Genomic DNA, 17030 nt, shown 5'->3' on the forward strand with positions numbered 1-17030 from the left:
TGTTAGGGAAAAGTCTTCCAGATATTAGCCTAGGCAAAAAATTCAAGACAAAAAACTGAAAAGCAATCACAGCAACAACAAAAGTAAATAAATGGGACGGGATCTGTCAAATTTAAAAGCTTCTGTACAGTCAAGGACACAATCAAAAAGGCAAACAAACAACCCACAGAATGGGAGAAATTATTCACCTGCTGATAAGGGACTACAAAGAACTCAAGCAAATTAGCAAAAACCAACCAAATAACCACATTCAAAAGCAGGCAAAAAACATTTCAAATGAAGATAGATGAATGACCACATACTCATGAAAAAATGTTCAACTTTCTCTAATTATTAGGGAAATGCGAATCAAAACCATAATGAGATATCACCTAACTTCAATGAGAATGGCTCATATTAAGAAGTCCCCAAACAACCTAAATGCTCACCAACCCAGAAATGGATTAACAAGCTGCGGTATCTATCTCCACACCATGGAATACTATTCAGTCATTTAAAAAGACTGACACTTTACATCTTTTGTATTAACCTGGATGGAGGTAGAACACATTCTTCTTAGTAAAGCATCACAAGAACAGAGAAGCAAGAATCCAATGTACTCAATTCTAATACGAAGGCAGTAGATGATCTAATACAAGGGGTGGGGTAGAGAAAACAGAGGTAGGGGAAAGAGGGATCAGGTACAGGGGAGGAAGGAGGGAGATGGGGACGCAGTGTACGGCACACCTCTTGGGGGTGGGGGTGGGACCAGAGGGACTTCACCTAACAATCACAATCAGCGTGACCTAATTCTTTGTACCCTCCAATGAATCTCAAACAATAAAATATACATGTGTGTGCATGTGTGTGTCCAAAAACAAATGCTGGTGTGGATACAGAGAGAAAGAAACTCACATACACTGCGGGTGAGACTGCAAACTAGTAAAATTTGGACAGAAAAGTACATGGTGATACTTCAAAGAACTTAAAAGCAGATGCCCCATTTGATCCAGCAATCCCACTCGTGGGTATTAACCCAAAGGAAAAGGACTTATTTCATAATGTTTATGGCAGCAAAATTCACAGCTGCAAATATGTGGAGGCAACCATAAAAAGTGGCAATCTAGTATTTTTGTGACAACCTGGATGGAACTGAAAATCATTCTTCTAAGTGAAACATATTAAGAATGGAGAAACAATTTAAATAGTTGTAACTTTTTTTTTTTGGCTGGGGCTGGGTTTGAACCCGCCACCTCCGGCATATGGGACCGGCACCCTACTCCTTGAGCCACAGGTGCCACTCATGAAATCCACCATCCTTTTCTAATTAGAACACTGAAGAGTATAGGCATAGGTGGCACATTTCTAAAACTGATTGAAGCTATCTATGACAAACCCACAGCCAATATTTTACTGAATGGAGTAAAACTCAAAGCTTTTCCTCTTAGAACTGGAACCAGACAAGGTTGTCCTCTGTCACCTTTACTATTCAACGTAGTGCTGGAAGTTCTAGCCAATACAATTAGGCAAGACAAGGAAATAAAGGGAATCCAAATGGGAGCAGAGGAGGTCAAACTCTCCCTCTTTGCTGACGACATGATCTTATACTTAGAGAACCCCAAAGACTCAACCACAAGACTCCTAGAAGTCATCAAAAAATACAGTAATGTTTCAGGATATAAAATCAATGTCCATAAGTCAGTAGCCTTTGTGTACACCAATAACAGTCAAGATGAGAAGCTAATTAAGGACACAACTCCCTTCACCATAGTTTCAAAGAAAATGAAATACCTAGGAGTATACCTAACGAAGGAGGTGAAGGACCTCTATAAAGAAAACTATGAAATCCTCAGAAAGGAAATAGCAGAGGATATTAACAAATGGAAGAACATACCATGCTCATGGATGGGAAGAATCAACATTGTTAAAATGTCTATACTTCCCAAAGCAATCTACCTATTCAATGCCATTCCTATCAAAATACCAACATCGTACTTTCAAGATTTAGAAAAAATGATTCTGCATTTTGTATGGAACCGGAAAAAACCCCGTATAGCTAAGGCAGTTCTCTGTAACAAAAATAAAGCTGGGAGCATCAGCATACCAGATTTTAGTCTGTACTACAAAGCCATAGTGCTCAAGATAGCATGGTACTGGCACAAAAACAGAGACATAGACACTTGGAATCAAATTGAAAACCAAGAAATGAAACTAACATTTTACAACCACCTAATCTTTGATAAATCAAACAAGAACATACCTTGGGGGAAAGACTCCCTATTCAATAAATGGTGTTGGGAGAACTGGATGTCTACATGTAAAAGACTGAAACTGGACCCACACCTTTCCCCACTCACAAAAATTGATTCAAGATGGATAAAGGACTTAAACTTAAGGCATGAAACAATACAAATCCTCCAAGAAAGCATAGGAAAAACACTAGAAGATATTGGCCTGGGGAAAGACTTCATGAAGAAGACTGCCATGGCAATTGCAACAACAACAAAAATAAACAAATGGGACTTCATTAAACTGAAAACCTTCTTTACAGCTAAGGAGACAATAACCAAAGAAAAGAGACAACCCACATAATGGGAAAGGATATTTGCATATTTTCAATCAGACAAAAGCTTGATAACCAGGATCTATAGAGAACTCAAATTAATCCACATGAAAAAAGCCAACAATCCCTTATATCAATGGGCAAGAGACATGAATAGAACTTTCTCTAAAGACGACAGACGAATGGCTAAGAAACACATGAAAAAATGTTCATCATCTCTATATATTAGAGAAATGCAAATTAAAACAACCCTGAGATATCATCTAACCCCAGTGAGAATGGCCCACATCACAAAATCTCAAAACTGCAGATGCTGGCGTGGATGTGGAGAGAAGGGAACACTTTTACACTGCTGGTGGGACTGCAAACTAGTACAACCTTTCTGGAAGGAAGTATGGAGAAACCTCAAAGCACTCAAGCTAGACCTCCCATTTGATCCTGCAATCCCATTACTGGGCATCTACCCAGAAGGAAAGAAATCCTTTTATCATAAGAACACTTGTACTAGACTGTTTATTGCAGCTCAATTTACAATCACCAAAATGTGGAAACAGCCTAAATGCCCACCAACCCAGGAATGGATTAACAAGCTGTGGTATATGTATACCATGGAATACTATTCAGCCATTAAAAAAAATGGAGACTTTACATCCTTCGTATTAACCTGGATGGAAGTGGAAGACATTATTCTTAGTAAAGCATCACAAGAATGGAGAAGCATGAATCCTATGTACTCAATTTTGATATGAGGACAATTAATGACAATTATGGTTATGGGGGGGAAACAGAAAGAGGGAAGGAGGGAGGGGAGTGGGGCCTTGGTGTGTGTCACACTTTATGGGGGCAAGACATGATTGCAAGAGGGACTTTACCTAACAATTGCAATCAGTGTAATCTGGCTTATTGTACCCTCAATGAATCCCCAACAATAAAAAAAAAAAAAAAAAAAGAATGGAGAAACAAACACATGTATTCAATACCAAGTTGGAACTAATGGATCAATACTTAAGTGAACATATAAAAGTAAATCTTAGTGAAAATCATTCTGGCGAAGGAAAAACTTATAACCTTGACTTAATCATTATAAAAAACAAAGTATTTAAATAAAATTTATGTACTCTCCAATATTCTGAAATAAAAAATAAATAAAAATATAAATAATTGAGCATTTGAAATTCATTTATTAAAGAGAAACAAGATTCTTTGGTGATGAAAAATTAAATAAAAAGTGGCATCATTTTAATTTTTTAAAACATTATTTCTCAAGTTAATTTTTCCAAGAATAAAAATATTCAAGGTTGGGTTTAAATAACAAAGGTAAGAATAATAGCCCCAGTTTTTCTCAATTATGTGAATAATTAGGTAATAGAAAAAATTGTTCGTGGATTTCCCGAGCACTTGTGTCAAATTAGAAAGATTGACTGTCTTCTTTGGAATTGGAATAAATTCATGACAGTTCAGCCAAACTATTTTTTCTCCATCCAACAATCCATATAGGTAACTACTCAAGCATTCAGCTGTATTGTGTCCTGTTGTAACACAAGTCAGTAAGCTGTGGTGAGCAAAATCCAGCTGGATCCCATGCTGGAGTTATGGGAAAAAGAATATTTCTCTATTTCCTAACCCAACTGAGATAACAGAGGGTTCTATTTCAGTGATTTTTTAATTTCTGTGTGTTTCTCAAAAGCATGGAGCGAAATTAGATACTGTTCTGTCTAATGCCAAATTCATGTATTGTTTCTTCCATACCAGCTGCTTGCTTAGGTTAAAAAATAAATCACCTTTAATTTAATAAAACAATTCAAAGAAGGAAAGATAATTTCTGTAGTTTTTCTTTGCATTGCTTTATTACAAGATAAAACAAATGAAATGGTACAATGCGAAGAAGACCAATTAAAAGACAATTCTGTGAAACTTGTTACCATTTTACAATCCTTTAATTTTGTTCTCTGATTTAAATAAACCTTACAAGTCAAGGCTTTATCAATTTAAATCACTAAACATATCTGGGTTGAACAGAAACAAAATTACCCTCACATATTCAAGATTTAACAAAAAGGCCTAATGGATCTATAAAAAAAAACAGTGTAAAATTATCTGAAGTTTCAAATTTTATTAATATATAAATTAAGCAACATTTATGCTTATTCCAATATCACACAAAAATAATTTGCCAGATCTTAACAACCACAATAATAAATCCCCAATTCTGAGGTTTTGATGAGTAGATTTTCCTTGAAGGGGAGTTTCACTGTTAATTACAATAGAAAGTAAGGTAGGTAAATGTGGGGCTATGGTTCCCAGGAGCAGCTTAAAATAGTTAGATATTGTTCCTCAAATACTACATCTGTTCTCTTCTGCCATTAACTCCTAAGGGGGTGGGGGGATAAAACAATGTCAATAAAATCATTTTCCTAAAAATATATATCTTACAGTAACAAGAGGTTGTAGTTCATTTGTTAATCAAATGTAGTTCAACTGGAAATGAATCACTTATTTCTGCAGTAAGGTATTCACGGCTGCAGTGTGCTAGAGCTGATCCATATCAGCTCATGCAAACTGATGGTTAACATTTTCTAGAATTTCGCAGACGGCTTGTTAAACATGGCTATTAATCAAAAACTGAATTATACAAATTTATAATTCAATAAATTATATATGTGAAATGCTCAAACCTCATCGCTTCCTAATTATTTTAGTATAACTTACAATTATCTTTACATTTGAAATTACTACTTGCTTCTATATGGGAAAACATAGTGTGTCTCTGCATACCTCTGTTCAATTACATGTTATTTGACATTAGTAGCTTGAATTTAATCATTATAAAAATATTTACACAACAGTAATTGCCAATGCTACAAGTCTGGGATTAATTCATTATTTCATTAACTTTCTAGACTTATGAAATTGATAGGAAAAATTTTAATGGAGCCAAAAATTTATTTGTTATATCTGTTACATGTGAATAGCACAAAAAATTGAGAAGATATTTTTCCATTATTTGAAAACTGCTACCCTATTCAGCAAGGACCCTACTCGTGTTATTGGCAATTGAGTAAAGTTCTAATACATGCCACTGTTCATTTTATGTTATTATTAATTCAAGTGAAAATATCTACCAACGGTCATGGTCAGAATAGAAGTATTCATTAGTTGCAGCCATAGTTTTTCTATGGATAAAAGAATTTGGTAAAAAACAAATAAAGCATTAGAGTCAATCGGCTATATGGAAATTGCTATAAAGAGTATTGTATGTTTTATTATTAGTTGTAAACTGTATGCTACCCATCTGTTAGATAAGTAAACATTAAAATAAATTTATTCATATATAGCCCAGGTGCAGTAGCTCACACCTGTAATCCCAGCACTTAGGAGGCTGAGGCTGGTGGATTGCCTGAGCTCACAGCCTCCAGACCAGCTTAAGGCAGAGAGAGACCCTGTTTCTAAAAAATAACTGGGTATTGTGGTGGGTGTGTGTCCTAGTTGCTTGGGAGGCTGAGGAAAGAAAATCACTTGAGCCCAAGAGTTTGAGGTTGCTATGAGCTATGATGCCATTGCACTCTACAGAGGGTGACATAGTGAGAGACTCTATCTGAAAAAAAAAATTCGTGCACGTACAAATATGTGCTTTTAAATTTTGTCTTGTTTTTTGAAAGCCAGTTGTTAAACACAGAGGGTGCCAAAAAAATGTAGACACATTTTAAGAAATGAAAAAACTATATTAAATTGATAATACACAAGTCATGTTTGACTTCTGCAATTACAAGAGGTGCTCAATGTGACTTGCAGTCACCACAAATTTTTGTGTAACTATATTATTGTCCTATAAATAATGGTTTAAAGTGTCTTCTGGACCTGTATGGAGTAGCTGAGTCTGGTAGAAGTGAGTGACATCTGAACCTTCCCTAATAACTATAGAAGTCTCTGGCTGTTTGCCAGTTAGGGGGAGAAATCTTTGGAGGCTCTGTGTCTATATGTCATAGTGGAACCACATTTGATCATACTGGAAAATGCAAAATCAACTGAAGTAAACCAAAGGCACACACAGCAGTTGTTCTGATTAAGTAATTTGTTCCAACAGAAGAGATTAGGACATGGTAAAGGCTGTTAATTCAGAAACCCACAATGTTGTCAAGTTCTTCCATCTTTCTGCTCCACCATTATCATTCCTTTGGGTTCTAACCAGTATATCCTTCCTTACACTGAAGCACACACAGAAGAAGAACATGAATCTTTTCCTTTCTTCTGCTTTTTAAAGGCAAGAAAAACTCTTCCAGTAAATTCCCAACAGACTTAATCTCATTTTACTTTGTATCGCAGGCATACTCCAAAACCAAACACGGAGGAGGGGATAAACTGACATTAACCGTTCTCTTTCTGATTCATACTCCCCTGAAACACAAAGCATCCCATCAATAAAAAACCTAAATTAAAATAAGAAAGGAATATTTGTGCCAGCAGTGTCTACAGCAGGAATGTTGTGACTATAAGAAAAAATATTTCTGAGCATTGGAGTATAGGGATGGATTAACGGCAAAAGAGTACTAGATATTTGGTAAGGAAACCCTTAGTCTTTCAATTATTTGACAAATATTTATGGAGTATGTTCTACTTATATACTTTACAACATGCTGGAAATACAAAAAGAGAAGGCTGATTCTTTGTCCTCAGAGAGCTCAATCTTTTAAACAGACAAATAAACAATTATAATACACTGTAACAAGAACTCTAATAAATATGTCCTTACAAGGTTCATCTTAATATTGACTGTGAGCTGATACAGAAGTAAAATAAGGTAAGCAAATATGAATTTTTAAAAATTACTTGTAAGTAACCCATTCTGATGGGTGGGCCCAGAGATAGAACTTCAAACAAGGTACAAATCTTAGCTCCCATAACAATGAGCACTTTATTTTTTGTTGTTGTTGTGGTTGTTGTTGCAGTTCGGCCGGGGCCGGGTTTGAACCCGCCACCCTCAGTATATGGGGCCGGCGCCTTACCAACTGAGCCACAGGCGCCACCCAACAATGAGCACTTTAAAAAAAAAATTTGATATTCAGTTTCTTCATCTTTAAGAAGTAAATTTACCTATTCAATCAAATGTAACAGAGAAAGACAAAGAAAGAATTATCTCACAGGGCCACAATGAATGATAACCATTTTTATAATAATGGAAGTGTCTTTGCCTTACCACCAGGGGAAAATTTACATAAATTTTATTTTTTTGACATACATTTTAAAACAAAGAAACACTGAAAGTGAAGGGTTATTTGTAACTAAATTGGAATACGTTCATTAGGTTAACTTGAAATTAGAACTCCCAAGAGAAATAGTGTATCTAACACCTGAAAAGCAAGAATTTCAGAGAACATTTGTCCTAGAATGATCCATTTAAATCAGGTTATTAAGTATGAAATATCTGATTTCCTTATGTAGTAAGTTTGACAGTTGAAGGTTCTGACATTTCACTTTGACACTTCCTGTTTTTTCCTTATTGGTTCATCCTTATTCTTTCAAACATGCATTTTGGTTTGTGATTATCTTTAAAATTTTTTCTTTACAGCAGTTTTTGTGAAAAAAAAAACAGGTGAAGTCAAAAATTCATGTTGTGTTTGAGTATGAGTTCCATCATAAAACCAATGCAGCACAGACAGTTAAAAATATCAGTAAATGGGTCACACCTTACAGCAACCTCAAACTCTTTGGACCTAAGCAATTCTCCTGCAACAACACCCGGCTATTTCTTGGTTGTAATTGTCATTGTTGTTTGGAAGGGTGGGGCTGGATTCGAACTCGCCAGTTCCGGTGTATGTGCCCAGCACCCTAGCTGCTTGAGCTATAGGCACCGAGCCAAGGATGTGGACTTTTAAAAGGTTAGACTAGAGGAGGCGGAGCAAGATGTCAGCCGAGTAACAGCTTCCTTGCATCTGGGCACCGTGAGTCTGGGGATATAGGAATCCAGGCATCTCTGGCTGGTGGGATCTGCCTATCATCACCCCTGACAGGATACAGGGAGTCAACGAGAGACTTCTGGACCCCAAGAGGAGGACTAAAACAGTGGAAAACCGGCAAGTGGTCGCGTGTGTTCAATCCGTCTAAACCCGCCCACAACTGTAAGTTCAGTAGCAGTGAGACTGCAAACCAGAAAGGCCTTACCTGTGAACTGTTTTGGTGTCTTTGGACTTGGCACTCAGCTGAACTGCCTTGGGGAGAGCCTGAGCGGGAGTGCGGTGAACTTTGGCCTTTGTCTAGGGCCCCAGTCTGAGCCGCTGAGCCAGACGGAGCTAATAGTGTTTGGCTCTGGGTCACAGGCAGACATTGTGAGCGATCTGCCCCAGCAAGCTCCGCCCTCAGGGTCGCAGAGCTGGAATTGGGTGGGAGCTGGTAACCCAGCGACCAAGTAGCCTAAGGGTGGGGTCTGAGCCGCATTGCAGCCCTAACCCTCGGGGGCAGAGGGAGACCAGTTTTGGCACACAGGGTAAGTGGATAGCCACTTCAGCAGTGATTCCAGCGACAAGCACTTCCCTGAGAAAGCTTCTGCTCAGTAAATGAACAAGTTCAAAGTGCCTTTTAAGTGGGCTGAAGAGAGATTTAGGGTGTCTACCTGCTGGGGTTTGAGAAACTAGCAGCCTCCAGTTGTATCAGAACTGTGATTAACATCTCATACCCCAGAAGACCACATGTTGCCCAGACAATATTCAATAACATATACATACTGCTTTGTTTTTGGTTGTGTTTTTTTTTTTTTTTTTTTGTGGGTTTGGTTGTTTTTTTTGTTTATTTTGATGTTGTTGATTGTTGTTTTGTTTTTTAAGTTCAACGTTTTCCATACAGATCCTTTTTCTTTCTCAATTTTTCTAGTTTAATTATAATTTCCCACTGCTGCCTATTTCAATAATTAGAACTTCATTTTTGTTAGTGTTTCTACCGCTATTATTTGGTTTTTCCAGCCAATTTTATCCCGTAAAGTTTTCTGTTTCCTTGTTTTGGTTTGATTTATAGCATTGTTGTCTTTCCTATTTACTTGGTGGAGGTGGGGTACTATGTCTGATAAGGTTAGCAAAGAACTGCTGACCTCAAGGGAACCACCCAAGTGGGCACGCCCAGAAGGTGTTTTTTTTTTTTTAAGGTTGTATCAAAGTACCCTACTGTACACCTATATTGCTCTGTCTCCCTCTTTCTGTGCCTCTCTTCTTTTTGTCAATATTCCTTTTACCCACCCCCTCTCCTTTCTCTATTTTTCTTTTTTTTTTCTTATCACTCGGTCCTCCTTTCTTTCATCCCTTTTTTGCTCTTCAACCGTCTCACCCTTCTGGTCCTGTAACCCTTAGTCCACAGGCACAAAAACGTAAAGAGCAACAGGAAGCGAAAGGAAAATTAGGGCAAGGAAACAGATAAAAGAAATCACCCATGAGGAAGAATCAGCAGAAAACTCCAGGCAACATGAAGAACCAGTCCAGAACAACCCCGCCAAGGGACCATGAGGTAGCTACTGCAGAGGATTCCACCTATACAGAAATGTTAGGAATGACAGAAAGGGAATTTAGAATACACATGTTGAAAACAATGAAAGAAATGATGGACACAATGAAGGAAACTGCTAATAAAGTGGAAAATAACCAAAAGGAAATTCAAAAACAGAATCAAATAAGAGATGAACGATATGAAGAATATAAAAGGATATAACAGAGCTGAAGGAAATGAAACAGTCAATCAGGGAACTTAAAGATGCAATGGAAAGTATCAGCAACAGGTTAGACCATGCAGAAGAAAGAATTTCAGAGGTAGAAGACAAAGTTTTTGAGATAACTCAGATAGTAAAAGAGGCAGAAAAGAAGAGAGAGAAAGCAGAACATTCACTGTCAGAATTATGGGACTTTATGAAGCGTTCCAACATACGAGTTATAGGAATTCCAGAAGGGGAAGAAGAATGCCCCAGAGGAATGGAAGCGATACTAGAGAATATTATAAAAGAAAATTTCCCAAATATCACCAAAGATTCTGACACACTGCTTTCAGAGGGCTATCGGACCCCAGGTCACCTCAACTCTAACCGAGCTTCTCCAAGACACATTGTGATGAACCTGTCCAAAGTCAACACAAAAGAAAAGATTCTGCAAGCTGCCAGGAGTAAGCGCCAGTTGACCTACAGGGGCAAATCCATCAGATTGACCGAAGACTTTTCTAAAGAAACTTTCCAAGCAAGAAGACAATGGTCATCTACCTTTAATCTACTTAAACAGAACAATTTCCAGCCCAGAATTCTGTACCCTGCTAAGCTAAGCTTCAAAATTGATGGAGAAATCAAATCATTTACAGATATACAAACATTGAGGAAATTCGCCACAACAAGACCAGCTCTACGGGAAATACTTCAAACTGTTCTGCACACTGACCACCACAATGGATCAGCAGCAAAGTAAGAACTCAGAAATTAAAGGACAGAACCAAACCTCCACACTGATGCAAAAGACAAAACTAAGCAATGGACTCTCACAAAATAAGACGAATAGAATACTACCACGCTTATCAATTATCTCAATAAATGTTAATGGCTTAAATTCCCCACTGAAGAGACATAGATTGGTTGACTGGATTACAAAACACAAGCCATCCATTTGCTCTCTGCAAGAAACACACCTGGCTTCAAAAGACAAATTAAAGCTCCGAGTCAAGGGTTGGAAGACAATTTTTCAGGCATATGGAATTCAGAAGAAAAGAGGAGTTGCAATCTTATTTTCAGATACATGTGGATTTAAAGCAACTAAAGTCAAAAAAGACAAAGATGGTCACTTTATATTGGTCAAGGGAAAAATACAACAAGAAGACATTTCAATTCTAAATATCTATGCACCCAATTTAAATGCTCCCAGATTCTTGAAACAGACCTTACTCAGTCTGAGCAATATGATATCTGATAATACCATAATAACAGGGGAACTTAACACTCCTCTTACAGAGCTGGACAGATCCTCTAAACAGAAATTAAACAAGGATATAAGAGACTTAAATGAAACCCTAGAACAACTGTGCTTGATAAACGCATATAGAACACTCCATCCCAAAGACAAAGAATATACATTCTTCTCATCACCCCATGGAACATTCTCCAAAATTGATCATATCCTGGGACACAAAACAAATATCAACAGAATCAAAAGAATTGAAATTTTACCTTGTATCTTCTCAGACCATATGGCACTAAAGACCATATGGTGGAACTCAACTCTAACAAAAATGCTCGACCCCACCCAAAGGCATGGAAATTAAACAATCTTCTGTTGAATAATAGATGGGTGAAGGAAGAAATGAAACAGGAAATCATTAACTTCCTTGAGCATAACAACAATGAAGACACAAGCTACAAAACCTGTGGGATACTGCAAAAGCAGTTTTGAGAGGAAAATTCATCGCTTTAGATGCCTACATTCGAAAAACAGAAAGAGAGCACATCAACAATCTCACAAGAGATCTTATGGAATTGGAAAAAGAAGAACAATCTAAGCCTAAACTCAGTAGAAGAATGAAATATCCAAAATCAAATCAGAGATCAATGAAATTGAAAACAAAAGAATCATTCAGAAAATTAATGAAACAAGGAGTTGGTTTTTTGAAAAAATAAATAAAATAGATAAACCATTGGCCAGACTAATGAGGAATAGGGAAAAGTAAAATCTCTAGTAACCTCAATCAGAAATGATAAAGGGGAAATAACAACTGATCCCACAGAGATACAAGAGATCATCTCTGAATACTACCAGAAACTCTATGCCTAGAAATTTGACAATGTGAAAGAAATGGATCAATATTTGGAATCACACCCTCTCCCTAGCCTCAGCCAGGAAGAAATAGAGCTCCTGAACAGACCAATTTCAAGCACTGAGATCAAAGAAACAATAAAAAAGCTTCCAACCAAAAAATGCCCTGGTCCAGATGGCTTCACTCCAGAATTCTATCAAACCTTCAAGGAAGAGCTTATTCCTGTACTGCAGAAATTATTCCACAAAATTGAGGAAGAAGGCATCTTCCCCAACACATTCTATGAAGCAAACATCACCCTGATACCAAAACCAGGAAAAGACCCAAACAAAAAGGAGAATTTCAGACCAATCTCACTCATGAATATAGACGCAAAAATTCTCAACAAAATCCTAGCCAATAGATTACAGCTTATCTTCCAAAAAGTCATTCATCATGATCAAGTAGGATTCATCCCAGGGATGCAAGGCTGGTTTAACATACGCAAGTCTATAAACGTTATCCACCATATTAACAGAGGCAAAAATAAAGATCACATGATTCTCTCAATAGATGCAGAAAAAGCATTTGATAAAATCCAGCATCCTTTTCTAATTAGAACACTGAAGAGTATAGGCATAGGTGGCACATTTCTAAAACTGATTGAAGCTATCTATGACAAACCCACAGCCAATATTTTACTGAATGGAGTAAAACTCAAAGCTTTTCCTCTTAGAACTGGAACCAGACAAGGTTGTCCTCTGTCACCTTTACTATTCAACGTAGTGCTGGAAGTTCTAGCCAATACAATTAGGCAAGACAAGGAAATAAAGGGAATCCAAATGGGAGCAGAGGAGGTCAAACTCTCCCTCTTTGCTGACGACATGATCTTATACTTAGAGAACCCCAAAGACTCAACCACAAGACTCCTAGAAGTCATCAAAAAATACAGTAATGTTTCAGGATATAAAATCAATGTCCACAAGTCAGTAGCCTTTGTGTACACCAATAACAGTCAAGATGAGAAGCTAATTAAGGACACAACTCCCTTCACCATAGTTTCAAAGAAAATGAAATACCTAGGAGTATACCTAATGAAGGAGGTGAAGGACCTCTATAAAGAAAACTATGAAATTCTCAGAAAGGAACTAGCAGAGGATATTAACAAATGGAAGAACATACCATGCTCATGGATGGGAAGAATCAACATTGTTAAAATGTCTATACTTCCCAAAGCAATCTACCTATTCAATGCCATTCCTATCAAAATACCAACATCGTACTTTCAAGATTTGGATAAAATGATTCTGCATTTTGTATGGAACCGGAAAAAACCCCGTATAGCTAAGGCAGTTCTCTGTAACAAAAATAAAGCTGGGAGCATCAGCATACCAGATTTTAGTCTGTACTACAAAGCCATAGTGCTCAAGATAGCATGGTACTGGCACAAAAACAGAGACATAGACACTTGGAATCAAATTGAAAACCAAGAAATGAAACTAACATTTTACAACCACCTAATCTTTGATAAACCAAACAAGAACATACCTTGGGGGAAAGACTCCCTATTCAGCAAATGGTGTTGGGAGAACTGGATGTCTACATGTAAAAGACTGAAACTGGACCCACACCTTTCCCCACTCACAAAAATTGATTCAAGATGGATAAAGGACTTAAACTTAAGGCATGAAACAATACAAATCCTCCAAGAAAGCATAGGAAAAACACTGGAAGATATTGGCCTGGGGAAAGACTTCATGAAGAAGACTGCCATGGCAATTGCAACAACAACAAAAATAAACAAATGGGACTTCATTAAACTGAAAAGCTTCTGTACAGCTAAGGAGACGATAACCAAAGCAAAGAGACAACCTACACAATGGGAAAGGATATTTGCATATTTTCAATCAGACAAAAGCTTGATAACTAGGATCTATAGAGAACTCAAACTAATCCACATAAAAAAAGCCAACAATCCCTTATATCAATGGGCAAGAGACATGAATAGAACTTTCTCTAAAGACGACAGACGAATGGCTAAGAAACACATGAAAAAATGTTCATCATCTCTATATATTAGACAAATGCAAATCAAAGCAACCCTGAGATATCATCTAACCCCAGTGAGAAAGGCCAACATCACAAAATCTCAAAACTACAGATGCTGGCGTGGATGTGGAGAGAAGGGAACACTTTTACCCTGCTGGTGGGACCGCAAACTAGTACAACCTTTCTGGAAGGAAGAATGGAGAAACCTCAAAGCACTCAAGCTAGACCTCCCATTTGATCCTGCAATCCCATTACTGGGCATCTACCCAGAAGGAAAGAAATCCTTTTATCATAAGGACACTTGTACCAGACTGTTTATTGCAGCTCAATTTACAATCACCAAAATGTGGAAACAGCCTAAATGCCCACCAACCCAGGAATGGATTAACAAGCTGTGGTATATGTATACCATGGAATACTATTCAGCCATTAAAAAAAATGGAGACTTTACATCCTTCGTATTAACCTGGATGGACGTGGAAGACATTATTCTTAGTAAAGCATCACAAGAATGGAGAAGCATGAATCCTATGTACTCAATTTTTATATGAGGACAATTAATGACAATTATGGTTATGGGGGGGGAAACAGAAAGAGGGAAGGAGGGAGGGGGGTGGGGCCTTGGTGTGTGTCACACTTTATTGGGGCAAGACATGATTGCAAGAGGGACTTTATCTAACAATTGCAATCAGTGTAACCTGGCTTATTGTACCCTCAATGAATCCCCAACAATAAAAAAAAAAAAAAAATTATCAGTAAATGGCTTTGGAAGGATGTGGCCAAATGAATGTCAATGGTTTGGGAGGTTCCATTCTGGTAAAAATAAGCCATGTGAGCAACCTGTGATCAGGTCTGGGGCAAGGTCTGGTGGATATGGTAGATGATGGAGATTTTCCGAGGTGGATATGATCAGCTGAAAGCTGTATTAGAAGTATATTCATCTCAACCTGTGTGTAAATTAGCAGCAATATTTGACATCACTATCCCAACAATACCAGAACACTTGAAACAAATTGGCAAGGTAAAGAAGCTGGATAAATGGGTTCTGCATGAATTAAACGAGTATGAGAAATCATCTGGAAGCTTGCCTTTCTTTGCTGTCACAATGTGTAGACAAATGGTCTCTGCAACACATTGTTCTGTATGATGACAAATGGATTCTTTTAGACAACTGCAATCATTTGACACAATGGATGAAGTGCTAAAACATGGTCCAAAACCAAATATTCATTAAAAAAAAAAAAGAAAGCTAACAGTGTCTTTTTAATGGTCCAGGGCTGCCATTATCTTCTAAAGCTTCATGATACCTGGTCAGTTGAGGACAGTGGGTGTCCACTGCAACTATTTAGGTGACATGATAAGACTGCTGTGGTTAAGCAGCTGAGACTGGTCAACACAGGCCAATCCTCTTGCAAGACAACTATTGCACAAACAACACTCCTTAAATGACAGAAGCTGGGCTTAGAAACTCTCCGTCATCCACCAAATTCACCAGACCTTGCTCCACCCACCACTTCTTCCAGGATTTGGACCACTTTTGGCAAGGAAAAATATTCAATTCTTAACAACCTGTGAAAACACCTTTCACAATTTCATCTCTACTCACTCGCAAGGCTTCTTTGCTGCTGGCATACACAAGCTATCGTTACGATGGCAAAACTGTGTCAGTAGTTTAAGTGCACATTTCAATTAATTGTACTGCTTCTTGTTTGAGATGTAAACTTTTGATTACAAATTGGACATTTCAGATTTAATGACCTAATACTTTCACCTTCCTATGAAGGGTGCTTTGAATGGTTTCAAGCACCTATGATTGAAATTCATTCAATCAACAAATATTTATTTTGTTAGATGCTTTTCAAATTCTTCACTATCTTCTCTAATTACTAGGACTTCCAAAAGGTTATAGGCCCAGGGGAAAGGAAATGGAAAAACTCCTGATAGGGCATACTGATTGGAAGAATGAGAGAATAAATGAATTTCCAGGCAGTGACACACTCCTGCCGCTTTGTGGCTATCAGGCAAAATTATAGGGTTAGCTTTTAAAGATTTGAGCCAGAAAGAGGATGTCTTTCTTTTTTCCTCTTTGCTTTTTCCCTTCTTCATTTATCTACCACTTCTTAATTGGAATATCATGTGGACTTTTGTGCTAGGTTTTGAGAATACAAATAATTTTCTCCATGTTCTCAACTGTCAAAAAAAATTACTACCTAGTGAAAGAAAGAAATGCATAACCCCAAATGCAATGTATTAAATGCTTCAGTAGAAATGTACCCACATGCTATAGAAGCCCATCAGAAGAAATCACAGTTAAAAAATTGTTTTGTAAAAAAGGAATTTTTTGGAAATTTAATATCTGTCTCTGTACTTAATTTAGGAAGAAGTAGCAATACCTCTTTGGATATGGTATGTATCTTTTAATAAAAATCACTGAACCATAATTTTAGAAAACCCACATTTTTTATCCCATGTAGGAATTTAATACTAAGAACCACTGTCTAAATCATTTAATCACATAGCTGTCTATTCAAATGTAGTGATTCCTTAGAGATTAAGAGTTCACAACAACCTAACAACTCTTGGTAACCTATGTCAGTATTTGATCTATCTTACTGTCAAAAAGATTTTCCATATGTGTAAACTCTTCCTTAACAACAAACGCAGTCAATTTCTTTCTTCGATTCACCCTTGGGAAGAT

Source organism: Nycticebus coucang, chromosome 3 (genome assembly GCF_027406575.1).
Source record: "Nycticebus coucang isolate mNycCou1 chromosome 3, mNycCou1.pri, whole genome shotgun sequence".
In the NCBI taxonomy this organism is placed as follows: Eukaryota; Metazoa; Chordata; class Mammalia; order Primates; family Lorisidae; genus Nycticebus; species Nycticebus coucang.